Here is a 15,145-nt window from a genome sequence, read left to right as displayed (position 1 = left end):
TAATAAAATTTTTTAAAAATTGTCTTTTTATTTTTAGGAATTTTTTGTATATTCTAGATATAAGTTCTTTATTAAATAGATATATTGCAAATATTTCTTTCATGTGGCTTGGAATTTCAGTCTTTTGAGGAACACTCTTTTTTTAAAAAATATTTTTATTTATTTATTTATTTTTAACGTGTATGTGTATATTGCCTGCATGTAGGTAAGTGCACCTGTGTCGTGCAATGCCTGCAGAGGACAGAAGTGGCTGTCAGATCCCCTGGAACTGGAGTTATGGACAGTTGTTAGCTACCATGTGGGTGCTGGGATTTGAACCTGGATCTTCTACAAGAATAACCAGTATTCTTAACTGCTGAGCCATCTCTCCAGCCCCTTGAGGAACACTCTTAATTAGAAATATTTTTTACATTAAAAAATATTTTATTTATTATTTTAGTTATTTTATGTGTATGAATGTTATGCCTGCATGTAAGTAAGTGCACCTATGTCATGCAATGCCTGCAGAGGACAGAAGAGGCTGTCGGATCCCCTTGAACTGGAGTTACTGACAGTTGTTAGCTGCCATGTGGGTGCTGGGATTCCAACCCACGTCTTCTGCAAGAACAGTGTTCTTAACCACTGAGCCATCTCTCCAGCCCATTATTTTTTTATTCATTTTTTATTCATTTTGTGTATGTGTATGCATGTATGGATGCATGCATGCCACCACTGCATATGTGTGGGTGTCAGGCCACATGTGTGGAGGTCAGAGGAAACTTTGTAACTTTGTAGAGTCAGTTCTCTCCTTCCACTTTTTTTTTTTTTTTTTTTTTTTGAAACGGGGTCTCCCTGTAGTATTAGCTGGCCTGGAGCTCACTATGTAGACCAGATTGGCCTCAAACTCACAGAGATCCACCTACCTTTGCCTCCTGAGTGCTGAGAATAAAGGTGTGTGTCACCATGCCCAGCTCTCCTTCCACTTTTACATAGATTTCAGGGATGGAACACAGGTCATCAGGTTGGCAGCAAGTGGCTTTAACCAATGAGCCACCTTGCCAGCCCAGAACTCTTTTCGTTAAATTTAATTGATCCATTTTTTTTCTAGTGATTAAGTCTTTTTTGTGTCCTATTTAAGAATCATTTATCCTGGAACTGGAGAAATGGCTCAGTGGTTAAGAACACTGGCTGCTCTTGCAGAGGACCTCGGTTTGATTCCCAGCACCAGCATGGTGGCTGACAGCCATCTGTACCTCCAGTTCCAGGGGAGTTGAATGCCCTCTTCCAACCTCTGGGGGCATTTCACAACACAGGTACACTTATACACATGCAGGCAGTACATGTATACACATAAAAAAAAATTTTTTTTAAGAATCATTTATCCCAAATTCATGAAGCTGTCTTATGTTTTCTTCTAGACATTTTGTTATTCTACAGTTCATACTAAGTAGATATTCCTACTAAATTCTGTTTAGGCTTAGCCTTCTCATACATTCACTCCTTTATTCTAACACGTGTAAAGATTCTGACATTATAGCCGGGCGTGGTGGTGCACACCTTTAATCCCAGCACTCAGGAGGCAGAGGCAGATGGATCCTTGTGAGTTCAAGGCCAGCCTGGTCTACATAATGAGTTTAGGTCAGCTGGGACTACAGGGAGACCCTGTCTCAAAAAGATAGAAAAAAAAAAAAAAGATTCTGACATTATAACACACCCTTCCCAACCTCAAGCTTTTGGAGGTAACCAGGACAGAGAAAGAAGTTAGCAAGAAACCGGGGCTCAGCCAAGACCCAGCCCAATTAGGCAGAAAGCAGAACTGAGATTCTCTTTGTTGTATCAACCATCTAATATTTTAAAATGAGAGTCTACCAAAGAGTATAAATATTTTTATCTTGGTATCTTTGGCACTCTTCTCCTTTTCTGTCAAAAAAGAGAAAGAGGGGCTGGAAAGATAGCTCAACGGTTAAGAACACTGGCTGTTCTTGCAGAAAATCCAGGTTCGAATCCCAGCACCCACATGGCAGCTAACAGCTGTCCGTAACTGCAGTTCCAGGGGATCCGAAAGCCTCTTCTGTCCTCGGGCATTGCACAACATGGGTGCACTTACCTACATGCAGGCAATACACACATACACATAAAATAAAAATAAAATAAAACATTTTAAAAAAGAGAGAAAGAAATCCAGACTTGGTAGCATACACCTTTAATCCCAGCATTTGAGAAGCAGTGGCAGGTGGATCTCTGTGAAATCGAGGTCATCCTGGTCTACATATCAAGTTCCAGGCCAGCTAAGGCTATAGTGAGACCCTGGCTCAAAATAAATAAATAAATAAATAATAAAAGAGAGAAAGAAAAAAATCTGGTCATGTTGAAGACTTATACCACTATCCATAAGCCTAAGGGATGAACTGTCCACAAAATGGAAGCTGCTTCAGTGACAGTAACCCTCTGCTTGTCAGCCATGCTGCTGAGGAAATGGAAAAGCAGGAAAATGCTGATTTTGATTATGGGAGGTTTTGACATCAAGGAAATAGGAATGGTAATGGAAAATTTAAGAAAACATTATTGAGAAGAGTAATCAGGAACAAGCCTGGACTGTGGCAGAGCTGAGTGTGGTTGCCCATGGTCGGGTACTGTCATTTCCCCGCCGTGTAGAAGTGGATCTAGGGAACTGCCAAAGGGAGCTAAAAGGCAATTACAATTTTCAGAAGAACCTGGCCCTTTGTGGTATAATGCTATAATTAGATGGCGGGGAGGAGACCCATGCTGTATTACCAGCCATAGCTCTGAGAAACATATTTCCTGCAATAGCAGACTTTTTCTTTTGTGAACATCTTAAGTTTCAAAATAGTTTGATGACACTCAGAACCGGTTGTGTCTGAAGAATATTTTTCACTCATGTTAAATGTCTATAGAGAGAAGTATAAATCACATGTATCTGTCATACTTATCTTTCACAAACTATTCTGTTTTGTTGTTGGGGGAGAGTTGTTTATTGAGACAGGGTCTTCCTGTAGTCCCAGTTGGCCTGGAACTCACTGTGTAAACTAGGCTGACCTCATTGATCTCAAAGAGATCCACCTGTCTCTGCCTCAAATGCTGGAGTTAAAGGCGTGGGCCACCACTCCCAGCCCACAAACTATTCTTCATCTCAACCTGTTTGTCCAGACACCTCAAAAGTGATCTATATTTATTCTCTCAGAATTAAGAACCCAAAATAAATTGTTGAATGCTCAGATGCTTCATAATCATTTTAAAGACCCATAGTCATATGCATTTTGACTTTAAGTAACTCTTTTAACCTTACTATCTTGAAATGAGCTATGCATTACCATCCTGTTGCCCCAGTTGGCCTGGAACTCACTATGTAGACCAGGCTGGCTTCCATCTCACAGAGAGCTACCTGCCTTTACCTCCCAAGTGCCAGGATTAAAAGCGTGAGCCATCAAACCTGGACTTTTATTTTTTTTATGTGGATAAATGTCTTACATGCATGCATGTAAATGCACCACATGCATGCAGTGCCCACAGAGGCCAGAAGAGAGTATCCAATCCCCTGGACCTGTGAGCTGTCATGTGAGTGCTGGGAATCAAACATGGACTCTCTGCAAGAGCAGCCAGTGCTCTTAGTTACTCTTATCTAGCCCCCATACATACTTTTTTAAAGTGCCCTACATGGTTCTGATATTTCCTCTGCATTGAGAACCATACCTGGTGAGCAGAATACTAAGCTGCTTCCATGATCTCTACTCCCTGGTATTGATTCCATGATGATGCTGTATTAAGTCACAAAAGAGATTTTACACATGCAGTTAAGGTTACCAGTTAGCTGGTTCGAGGTAAGATGACACGAGTCCCATGTGGGAGTTAAAAGCACAGAGTTCTCTTTACTGAGTGGTATAAGAGGAATTTAAAGACTGGAAGGATGAGGAACTGTGTTGAAAATGGAAGGGGCCATGTAGACAGGACCTGAGAGCCCCCTCCAGGAGCCACACTAGACCCCTTGCCAACATCAGAAAGCAAATGGGTGCTTTGTCTTTACAACAGCAAGGAATCTGTCAACAACTTGAATAAATGAGGAAGCAAGTCCTTTCCTGCTACTCAGGTGACACCCTCATTCTACCCTTGTAGGACTTTGTTCTCCTAGTCCATTTTCTGTTACTGTGACAGAATACTACAAACTGGGTGTCCTAGTTTGTTTCTTCATTACTGTGACAAAACACTTTGACCAATACCAACTTGGGGAGGAAAGGGTTTATTCAGCTTACATCTCCCAGGTCACACTTCATCAGGGAGCCCAAGGTAAGAACTCAGGGCAAGAACCTGGAGGCAGGAGCTGGAGCACAGGCCATGAAGGATCGCTGCTTACTGGCTTGCTCCCCCGGCCCCTGCTCAGCTTGCTCTCTTATCCAACACAGGCCCACCTGCCCAGGGGTGGCACTACTCACAGGGGGCTGGGCCCTCCCCTATTAGTCAACAAGCAAGAAGATGCCCCACAGACATGGCCACAGGCCAGTCCTATGGAGGCAGTTCCCCAATTGAGGCTCCTCCAACCCAGGTGTGTCAAATTGACACTAAAGCTATCTAGCACACTGGGTAATTGATAAATAGAAGTTTGTTTGGCCCACAGTTCTGAAGATTAGGAAGTCCTAGAGCATGGCACTGCCACCCAGTGAGGGCCTTTATCCTACATCACAACATGGTAGAAGATGGTCTTGTATGGGAAATAGAGCTCAGGTTTTGCTTCCTAATGTCATTGGGGGCGCTTGGGAGGGGATCTTGTCATGGCCTCCTTTAACCCTAATTACGTTTCCAAGGCTCCACCTCCAAATACCACTAATAGGAATTTGAAGACTTAAGTTTCTGGCACACATTCACACCAGAGCAGACGCTAAGTAGAGAATGCTGCCATGCTGTGGAGGATCTGACTTACTGTGAGTTAATAAACAGATGGGGTTTCAAGTTACTGTGTTTGCTCACTTGCTACACAGCAGAAGAAAACTAACAGTTACTTAGATGAAAGCAGTAAAAATACTTGGCTATTTCTAGCCCAACTGTTGTCTGTCACATTTCATGCTGCTTGAACTTTAGCATCAGTTGGTACCTTCTCTTGTATTATATCATGTTCTGATTTGACATGTGAAAGCAGAAGTCTTTAAAACTTTTAAATTCTGTCTATTAAAACTTTCTGAGTGGCCAAGTGTGGTGGCATATGCCTTTAATCCCAGCAGGCAGGTCTCCGTGAGTTTGAGGCCAGCCCGGTCTATATAGCAAGTAACAGGCCAGCTGGGGTTACAGAAAGACCCTGTCTCAAAAGGACCTCTCCCCCCACACACACACACAAAAAAAAACCAATCTTATCTAAGTGATAATATTCTAGCATTTTCTTTTCTTTTTATAGTTCTGCAACTCAAACCTAGGGCCTCATACAAGCTAGGCAAGTGCTGTACCACTGTGCTACACCCAGTTTCTGCTTCTGGCTCTTGAGGTATAGATGAGATGTAAGGGATCTATGCCTTGACTCTTGACCAAATCACCAGTACCAGCCACAGAGTGCAGGACATGGCAGGGCCCTTGAGAAACAGCCAGGGTGCTAACTATGTAGCTGTGGGACAGTGTTGCCTTGTGCTTCTTGGGAGGTGACAGAGGTTGGAGAGATTGAATGCCATGCATTTATCAGAGGGTATTCCAGGTCCGGGTCTCTCAACCAAGGAAAAGCAGAAGGCAAAGCAAACTGGACCTGAGGACAGAAGGAACAGAGGGACAGAAGGCCCTGCAGCACCTGCAGCTGTGGACTGCATGATGATAGAGCATTCACATGATGTGTGGTGGATACTGGTAAGACCTCATCACCCGTGCTTTGGTGCCAGTCCATCTCAGTCAGCCCATAATAGTTGCAGCTATATGAACATGGGCTATTAGTCTCAAAGCTCTTGGGTTTATTTGCCACTTAACATTTGTTTTCCTTTATTCTGTATATTAACAAATACTATTTCCCAGAACAACCAGCTTAACAAGCTCTGTTGCCTTTTGTTCTAGTTTACTTTCAATTGCTCTTACAAAATACTCTGACCAATACCAATTTGGGGAGTAAAGGGTTTATTTGGCTTACATCTCCCCAGTGACAGTTCATTAGGGAGCCCAAGGTAGAAACTCAGGGCAGGAACCTGGAGGCAGGAGCTGAAGCACAGGCCATGGAGGAATGCTGCTTACTGGCTTACTCCCCTGACCCATGTTCAACCTGCTTGCTTATACAACACAGGACAACCTTCCCAAGGGTGGCACTGTCCCTAGTGGGCTGGGCCCTCCCCCATCAGTTAACAGTCAAGAAGGTTCCCCACAGACATGGCCACAGGCCAGTCCAATGGAGGCAATTCCCCCATTCCAGCTACCTCTACCCAGGTGTGTCAAGTTGACACTAAAGCTATCCAGCACACCTTTACATGCGAGTTCATTAAAGTTTTCATTTCTGAGAGACTGAAACAAAAATATTTGGAGGATAGTTGAAAACCTTGAGTAACACTTACTGCTTCTCACAAGATTTTGAACAGAATCATTTGAGTAACCAAAGCTGCATATGTTTAAACTCAAATAAGACCTTTGCCAGTCTGACTTATATTTTTAAGTGCTTCTGTAGTCAGTGGTATATTCTATCCTCTAACCATTTCTTCTAAGGTAACTTTTTAAATTTTTTAATTTAAAAAAATTTTTTTTCATCTGTTCCCCTGAGAGACAGCTACCACTGATACAGTGTCAGGGTAAGGGTGTAATCAAAGGTTTTCTGTCAGCACCAGCTACCAAATCCTGGCTCCACTGACTAAGGGAGGACCTGTGAAAGTGCTGGCACTAATTTTTTATTAATATGGGTATATGCCTGCATATCTGTAAATGTACCACATGTGTGCAGTACCCATGGAGGTCACAAGAGGATATTGGAGTCCCTGGAACTGGAGTTACAGACAGCTGTGAACTACCATGTAGATGCTGGGAACTGAACCTGGGGCCTTTACAAGAGTAGCAAGTGCTCTTAACCTCTAAGCCATCTCTCTAGTATCCCCCCCACCCCATTTTTTGAGACAGGGTCTCCCTGAAACCTCAGCTGTTCCAGAACTTGCAATAGAGACCAGACTGGCCTCTGCCTCTCAAATGCTGGGATTAAGGGCGGTTCTTTTTTTCAAAGACAATCTCTTACATCCCATGCTGGCCTAAAACTCAGTATGTACCTGAAAATGGCCTTGAACTTCTGATCCTCCTGCCTAGACCTCCTAAGTGCTGGAATTTCAGGCTTGTACCATCATACTTGATTTATGAGATGCTGAGGATTGATCCCAGTGCTTCTTTTGTGCTAGCCGAGCATTCTACCAACTGAGCTATGTCTCCAGCTCTTCTTCCATATCTTTAATGAGATCATTTAAGATCCTTCAGAAAAGTAATTTAGGAAGAAAATTCCATCATTAACAAGCAGATTTCCTCCCATAACCATTGCAATTCACATTTTTCCATTTTCACCAAGGCTGAAGCAAAGATGGGTTTATAGCTTATTTTACAGGTACTGAGGCCAGTCTGAACATATTACTATAAGCCTGGTTAAGGCTGTGGAGGAGCAGTAGTTAAAAACCTGGCTGCTGTGTCCTGGGGTATTGCTTTGTAGAGTGTGTGCTTATCATATGTAAGATCCTGAGTTCAGTCCCCAGCATCCCTTCTCCTGCAGGGGTAGGAGGGGATCTGGATGCTGTTGTCAGCATAGATCAGTGTTGCATCAGCCTGAAGCCAGCAGGTGCTGGGATTAAAGGCATGTGTCACCATGCCCAGCAGATGTTATATACTTTAAAATAATATTATTTATTATTTATTATTATTTATAATTTATTATTATTTAAAATAATAGATGCAGGAGCTGGGAGATGGTAGGTGAAAGCAAGTAGGAGCAGGATAGGAATTATTCTTTGTTATATTCAGAAAGCAATAACTGCCAGGAATACACATCTATGTCTATTTAAAAGATAATTGAGATGGCCTAGCCAATGGGAGCACTTCACACTTTTGTGTGCAGAAGACCTGGATTCATTCCCAGTACCCAAATGTCAGCTCAACTCCCTGTAACTCCAGTTCCAGGGGATCTAATGCCCCCCTCTGGCCTCCTTGGACACTGCAGGAACATGGTACATTTACATGCGTGTAGGCAAAACACTCATACACATAAAATAAAAATAAATCTTTTGGGGGCTGGAGAGATGGCTCAGCAGTTAAGAGCACTGAATGCTCTTGCAGAGGACCCGGGTTCGATTCCCAGCACCCACATGGAGGCTACAAACCGTCCTTAACTCCAGTTCCAGGGGAATCCAACACCCTCTTCTGACCTCCAAGGCATTGTACGACATGGGGGCACTCACATACATGCAGGCAATACATTTTAAAAATTAAAATAAAGTGATAGAACAAAGCAGGCACGTTATTAGTAATCTAGTTTTTCCTTATGCATTAGGATTCACAAGTATCCATTTCACTATTATGAAATGATTCATAATGTGAATATATTCTTTGTATTGAATGTTATATTATGACATGTAATTTGGGGATGGGAGGTCTGAGGGAAAGGTCATAAAAATGTATTACAGCCAATAATTAAACCAGACCTTTTCTAGGAAAAAAAAAAAACCTGAAAGTGGAAAAACAATTGCTCCACGAGGCATGTTTTTCTGGACTTGCAGCACATAGAGTGGCCTTAGGACTATAGAGTTGAGCCTGTTCACATCTCTGACCTCCTACTTCAAAACCACACGACAGTGAACAAGCTAACAATTTCTTTGTAGACTGCATCTTTTTTTTTTTCCTTTTTTTTTTCTTTTTGAGACAGAGTCTCCTATAGCCCCAGCTGGTATGGAACTCACTATGTAGACTAGGCTGGCCTTGAACTCTCAGAGATCTGCCTGCCTCTGCCTCCCGAGTGCCAGGATTAAAGGCATGCACCATCATACCCAGCTAGACTGCATCATTTAAAATTAAAATATGAACATAAAAGTATTGATAAAGCCTTTTCAGAATACTTAAATGTCTTTACTCTGGTTTGTACTTACTGTGCCCAGTTTTCTCATAGTCTCTTCTTTTAGAAAGACAGTGAAAGCTAACTTTTATATCATTACAGCTCTTATCATCTGAAACCATAATAAATTGAGTATGAGCCTGCTAAGCCTGATTGTGGCTCTGTTGCTAAAATTCCTTCTGGGAGGTGCAAGCATCAGCCAGCCCCCTCCTCCCACTGTCCTTACAACAAACTAAGGTATGATTCTGCCAAACTACAGTTTGGGAAACTGAAGAGTTTATTGGGGTTACTTAGAGGAGTGTGAGGGCGTTCCCCATCCCAAGGTCACACTGGAAAGGCTCCATATTGTGACTTTTCAGCAGCGTTCCAAAATGGTGAGACTGGGAACCTCATGGTGATTTCCTCTTAGTCCCTCCTGGTGCAGCTTGGACCGACTGATTGGTTGGGAGGTATGGCTTACTCTCCCTGACCCTCCTTTCTTGTGGAGTATCAAAATGATCTTAAGTAAGTGGGGGCAACCAAGCTTGACATTCAGAGGACAGTTTTATGCCACACTCCACCCCTTCCTCCATTATGTTATTTCCACCATCCTCTTCCACAAAAGTCCCTGAGCCTTGGAGGGGGTGACATAGATGTAGGACAGTTCTCCCTCCACCAGTGGTGAGATACTGAACTCTTGGCCTTTTTATTATCTGTTTCCAAGATATGGCTGTTGGCCCATCTCAGTGGTATTCCTCCTACTATATAAAGACAAATGAAAAGAAGTAGGAACGTCTAAATGAACACTGACTACTGTAATAACCTAATCTATGGGTGTAAGCACAAATGCTTGGAAGATACCTTTGCAGGTGCATCACCTCCATCTAACAAAACAATTGCAGTGGCTTCCCCACTGGGGCCTATAACTTCCCCTGCCATTGGGAGTTAGCCTGTTCCTCCTGAAGGAGCGAGCCTTAAATCCAATTAGAAATTTATAGGTTGCACATATATTAGTAGAGCCACTACTGCATGAGCAGGCACATCTTGCTTAGCATGTCAATAGTGCACCACTCGGGGGTCCATCATTAACAGAACTTTTGGAGCCCTTCTCCCCTAGTGATTCTGCATAGCATTTCCTGGCACTATGAGCACCAGCCATCTGGTGGCAGGGAATTTCCAGCTTAGTCTCAACTTGATCTCTCCCTTTCCTGTGCTCATATCATGCAGAATCTTCAGTTATAGGGTGTTACCAGCTTCTTCTGGTGTGCAACCAACATTAGTGGCAATAGCCTTTATCATTTGGGGGCCTCCAGGGCCTCCTTGGCCAACAGCTTATGAGGGGGGCAACCCACCCCTGGTACTAGAATTTTCATTTAACAGTTGTACAGTTTTGAGAGCCTCTTTTTATTTCTATAAACAAATATGTTCACTCTTTGGCATCTGTCTATAGGCTCAGGCTGTTTTTGACTTTTTCCACTCATCTTGGTGGGTATCACTTGTGCCTTACCTGACCATAAAGCTCCCAAGAATTTCACAGCTCTACCTGTCTCTTGTTTTTCCAGGTGTACTTGATATCTCTCAAATGGTTCCACATCTACAAAACACTCAGAGGTTAACATTATATACTAAATTAAACATAAACAAGTTCTAACACAGCATGGAAAGATTTTATCCATTTGTATCAATTGTTTTCTCAACAGATTTATGTTGGGTACAATAGCATGGATAAGAGGCATCAACTTAGGTCTTTACTATCTTTAGTCATTTTTTGGAGCCATTCCATATCCTGGATTTCTTACATGGAGCCTCCCTGCATTTCTCCATCCCTGATAAACTCAATGGGGCTAGCTCCACCCCTAGCATAATCTTTCTCATGAAAGAAATGTACCGTTTAATCTTGGGGGGTCATTATCCACCCCTGGGACAGTTTTTATCTGCTGTGTGCCTTTTGTGAACTGTTCTCAAGTTTTAAAGCCTTCCAGAAGCTCCTTAGCACAGAATCTGGCTTTTTGTCAATTTTTTCCTTAGGAACCTTGGGCTAGACACAAATCTTGCCACATTTGCCTTTGAGTGGCCCAAACAGACTTCTTTCTCTGCTTTGTCTTTTTTCTATCTCTTTTAGGTTGTTCTGCTATTTTACAAACACATTTTACATGCTGCTCTAAGTCACTTAGATTTGCCAAAGCCTGCCCTACTTCACAAAGATCCTGCCCCACTAAGGGACTCAGCAAAGCCACTAAAGCTCCATACAATCTCGAGGTCCTTGCTGAATCAAGTTCTTTGAATCTCTGGTGAAACACAGTCCTATCTGGCCAAGTGAACTGGGTATCATACATTGATTTCCTCATACCTCATTCTCTCAGTAGTGTGTGTCCCTCCTCTGTTGTCCTCCAGACCCTGATACCCATGGGAACTTCCACTGGTAATAATGACCAAGTATCACTAATGGCTCGTATAAGCCAGCCCATCAGGGACTGAGTCCCCCTGTATTGTCTCAAGTTATGCAGCCTATGTCTCAAGGAGGGATGGGTGGTTATATTGCTCAGCTTTAATGCTTCCGTAGCACTTAAACTAATATCATTTGCTCCCATGTCCCATATCCTCACAAGCCAAGTGGTGAGGGGCTCCTTCATTACTTGTTTGAAAATCTTCCCTAGTTCCAACAGCTCCAGTGCAGAGTGTTTTCCGATTGCTATAGTCTCTCACACTGGACCATTGTTAAGTCTTCCATCGGCATGCTGAAACATGTATTTTTTCCTTTCTATTAAAGGAACCTGAGGGGCATCGTTAGCTGTTACTGGGTCACTCCCTTCCTCATCACTCTCTGCCTTCTCCCATGGGTTCAAGGTTTTGGGGTCCCAGGATGAGCCTTGTATTATTGATCTAATTTGGGCTCTCTCTGGCCCCCTAGTTGTGAAAAACAGCAAGCTAACACCTCAATCTCTTTTTTTCTTTGTTTTTTTTGGTGTTTTTTTTTTTGTTTGTTTGTTTGTTTGTTTGTTTGTTTGTTTGTTTGCAACAGGGTCTCCCTGTAGCCCCAGCTGTCCTGGAACTCACTATGTAGACCAGGCTGGCCTCCAACTCACAAAGATCTGCCTGCCTCTGCCTCCCAAGTGCTGGGATTAAAGGCGTGTGCCACCATGCCTGGCTTTTTTTCTTTTTTATGCTATTTACTGGCAAGGTCAGAGGCCAATACTGAAGAGGCCAGCCTCTATCCCTTTCTCGCTGCAATTCTTCTCTTACACCTTTAGTCTCCCTCTGGGCTACCACCTCTGCCTAGGACAGATCTTTTATTATGCAAAGAAGAGCAATTTCTGAAGCCACTTGCTGAAACTTCTGCCCTTGGTGTGTTACTCCTACCTAGGGCTTGCAAAGTTTGCTCTAGACCTTCCACAGTCCTTAAAGCATCTTTATACTCACATGGCAGACCCCACTGCTCAAGCAGGCATGCCACTCTATACTACCTACAAGAAGACTGCCATCCCAGAATTTCCCCTACTGACATCGTTGGCTTAGGTGGCCTCACCCTAGTTACAAATCTCACTATCCACTGGATGATCCATGCCGCTACCGCTACTCCCACCATCCCTATGAGGATAGCCCACGATGTCAAAATTTCCTCTGCCAACACTCTCCCCTCACCCAACATTGCTTTGGTCTCTTTGCCCATATCAAACCAAGGGACAATCTGTCAAACTACCATTTGGATAATCAGCGAATTTATTGGATTTCCTTACAGAGCAGTGGGCAAGGGGTTATTTACAAGAGTGTTGGTACCCCCCCCCCCATTCTGGCATGGATCTCGACTTTACAACAGCTGTCCAAAATGGTGAGAGTGTGAGTGCCTCATGGCTTTCTCCACTTAGGTACCATTAGCCCTCCCCCCTGGTGCAACTCAGGCTGACTGATTGGTTGGGAGGTGTGACTGACTGTCCATGTCCCTCCTTTTTTGTGGAGTGTCAACAGTCAGGTTTGTTCATGATCTTAAGTAAGTGGGTGTAACAAAGCTTGACATTTGGAGGACAGTTTTATGCCACAGGCCCACATGCCAACTCTAGCCCACCACATATTTTCATAAGTGAAGTTTTATTGGAGCAGAGCTCCATTCTCTAAAGTACATACTGTCTGCATCTCTGTTATCTGCTTTTGTTGCAACAGAGACCCTGTGGACAGACAATGTATAGAGCCAGAGTTGGTCCCAGTCTGGTCCTTTACAGAAGTTTGCTCACCCCTTGCTTAGATAAAGCAACGAAAGTTCTGTTGTTCAAATCCTACTTGGTTCTTGCATTTCAGACAGCAAGAAACAGGTTCCAGTGTCCAGAATTTCTTTGAAATCTTATCTGAATCTATATTTTATTTCTTGTTTTGTATTGTTAGGAATTCAGGGAGCAAAGGATGCCTGCATTATCATTAAAAGATAAATAGGTTTGAGCCAGATTTTAACTTGGCAAATAAGATCTTTATCTTCTCTTTTGGAGGAAAAAAAAAAGTCAGTCTTTGTGTTGTCCCTCTGAATCTACTTTTGAGTCTGAACAGAATACCCACATTGCAGGAAACTTTTTTTCTGTCTCTGAGTTCCCACAGACAAGCAGTGTCGTATTATAATCTAGCAGCAAGCAGCCTATGAAATATCAGGCAATTTTTGGCTCTGCGTGTGTTTTCTTTTTTGAGACAAATCTCTTGAGAGCTACAATTCAAACAACGTAAAATGTTCTGATTTATTTATTGTCTTCTGAGAGACTCCTTTCCTGACTTCATTATAAAGATAGATTCCCAGGGGGCTGGAGAGATGGCTCAGCAGTTACAAATGCCTGCTGCCCTTCCAGAGGACCAAGTTTGGTTCCCAGGCCCATGTGAAACTCCAGTTCCTCTTCTGACCTCTGTTGACACCTGCACATACATGGCATACATACACAGAGACAGAGACACACACATATACACATAAAGAAAAATAAATCTTTTTTTCAAGCACATTACAATATTATTTGATTGAGTCACTTGACAATAAATTGCCAACAAGTTAACATTGATATAGTACTACCATTTAACCTAGAGGTCTTTTAAATTTTCCACTTGTCAGAATGGTGGGGGTTTTTGTTGTTGTTTTGGAGTTTTTTGTTTGTTTGTTTTTGTTTTTGTCTTTTTGAGACAGGGTCTCCCTGCAGCCCCAGCTGACCTGGACTCACTATGTAGACCAGACAGGCCTTGATCTCACAGAGATCCACCTGCCTCTGCCTCCTGAGTGCTGGGATTAAAGGCATGTGCCACCATACCCAGCTAGGGTTTTGTTTTTGTTTTTGTTTTTTTACTTTCATTGTTTAAAAAATACTTATTTTTTTATTTTTATATGTATGACTTGTTATGCCTGCATGTAGGTAGGTGCACCTGTGTTGTGAAGTGCCTGTGAAAGTCAGAAGAGGGTGTTGGATCCCCTGGAACTGGAGTTACAGATGGTTGTTAGCCACCATGTGGGTGCTGGGAATCAAACGTGGGTCCTCTGCAAGAGCAGTGAGTACTCTTAACTGCTGAGCCATCTTTCCAGTCTCCTTAAGTTTTTAAGAGTGGGCCTAAACTTGGAGGACACTAGTTCCCCTAGCTATCTATTAGAGCCATCTGTCCCAGAACTGTGCAGATGGATCTCTCTTGTCCCCTCAACGTGTGCAGATGGTGCTGTCTGGGTCCTTACCCTGTGCTGATGGAACTGACTCTGTAGCCTTGTTTCTCCTACTATGATACCCACCCCTCCTGTCAGGCCAAACCCATAATTTATTGGAGAAATAGAAGTTCCAGTTTGGTTCCACCCTTAATCTTAACAGATTGAGTGTTATAAGTGTTATGCCCTCATGTATATAAGTGCACCCATATAGGGAGACCCCATCTCAAGAATATGAAAATAAATAAATAAGTAAATACGTAAATAAATAAAATTTAGAATATGGGGCTGGAGAGATGGCTCAGCGGTTAAGAGAACTGACTGCTCTTGCAGAGGACCCGGGCTCGATTCCCAGCACCCACATGGTGGCTACGATCTGTCCTTAACTCCAGTTCCAGGGGAATCCAATGCCCTCTTCTGATCACCACAGGCACTGCACAACACAGGTGCACCTACTGACAATACTCTCATACGCTTAAAATAAAAATAAA

At 42.9% G+C, this 15,145-nt stretch overlaps 1 protein-coding gene and 1 non-coding gene across 2 annotated transcripts in view; one reads left to right on the top strand and one right to left on the bottom strand.

The window, feature by feature from the left end:
* Positions 1-15,145, top strand: part of Specc1 (sperm antigen with calponin homology and coiled-coil domains 1) — a 330,607-nt gene that overhangs the window by 255,972 nt on the left and 59,490 nt on the right. The window lies entirely within an intron of this gene.
* On the bottom strand, positions 6,695-6,823 carry LOC115068553. The gene has a single exon (XR_003847904.1). It is a non-coding gene; the product is annotated as a small nucleolar RNA SNORA30/SNORA37 family (small nucleolar RNA).

The sequence above is a fragment of the Nannospalax galili genome, unplaced genomic scaffold (genome assembly GCF_000622305.1).
Source record: "Nannospalax galili isolate Female #2095 unplaced genomic scaffold, S.galili_v1.0 scaffold530, whole genome shotgun sequence".
In the NCBI taxonomy this organism is placed as follows: domain Eukaryota; kingdom Metazoa; phylum Chordata; class Mammalia; order Rodentia; family Spalacidae; genus Nannospalax; species Nannospalax galili.
This window is presented reverse-complemented; position numbering and strand designations above follow the sequence as displayed.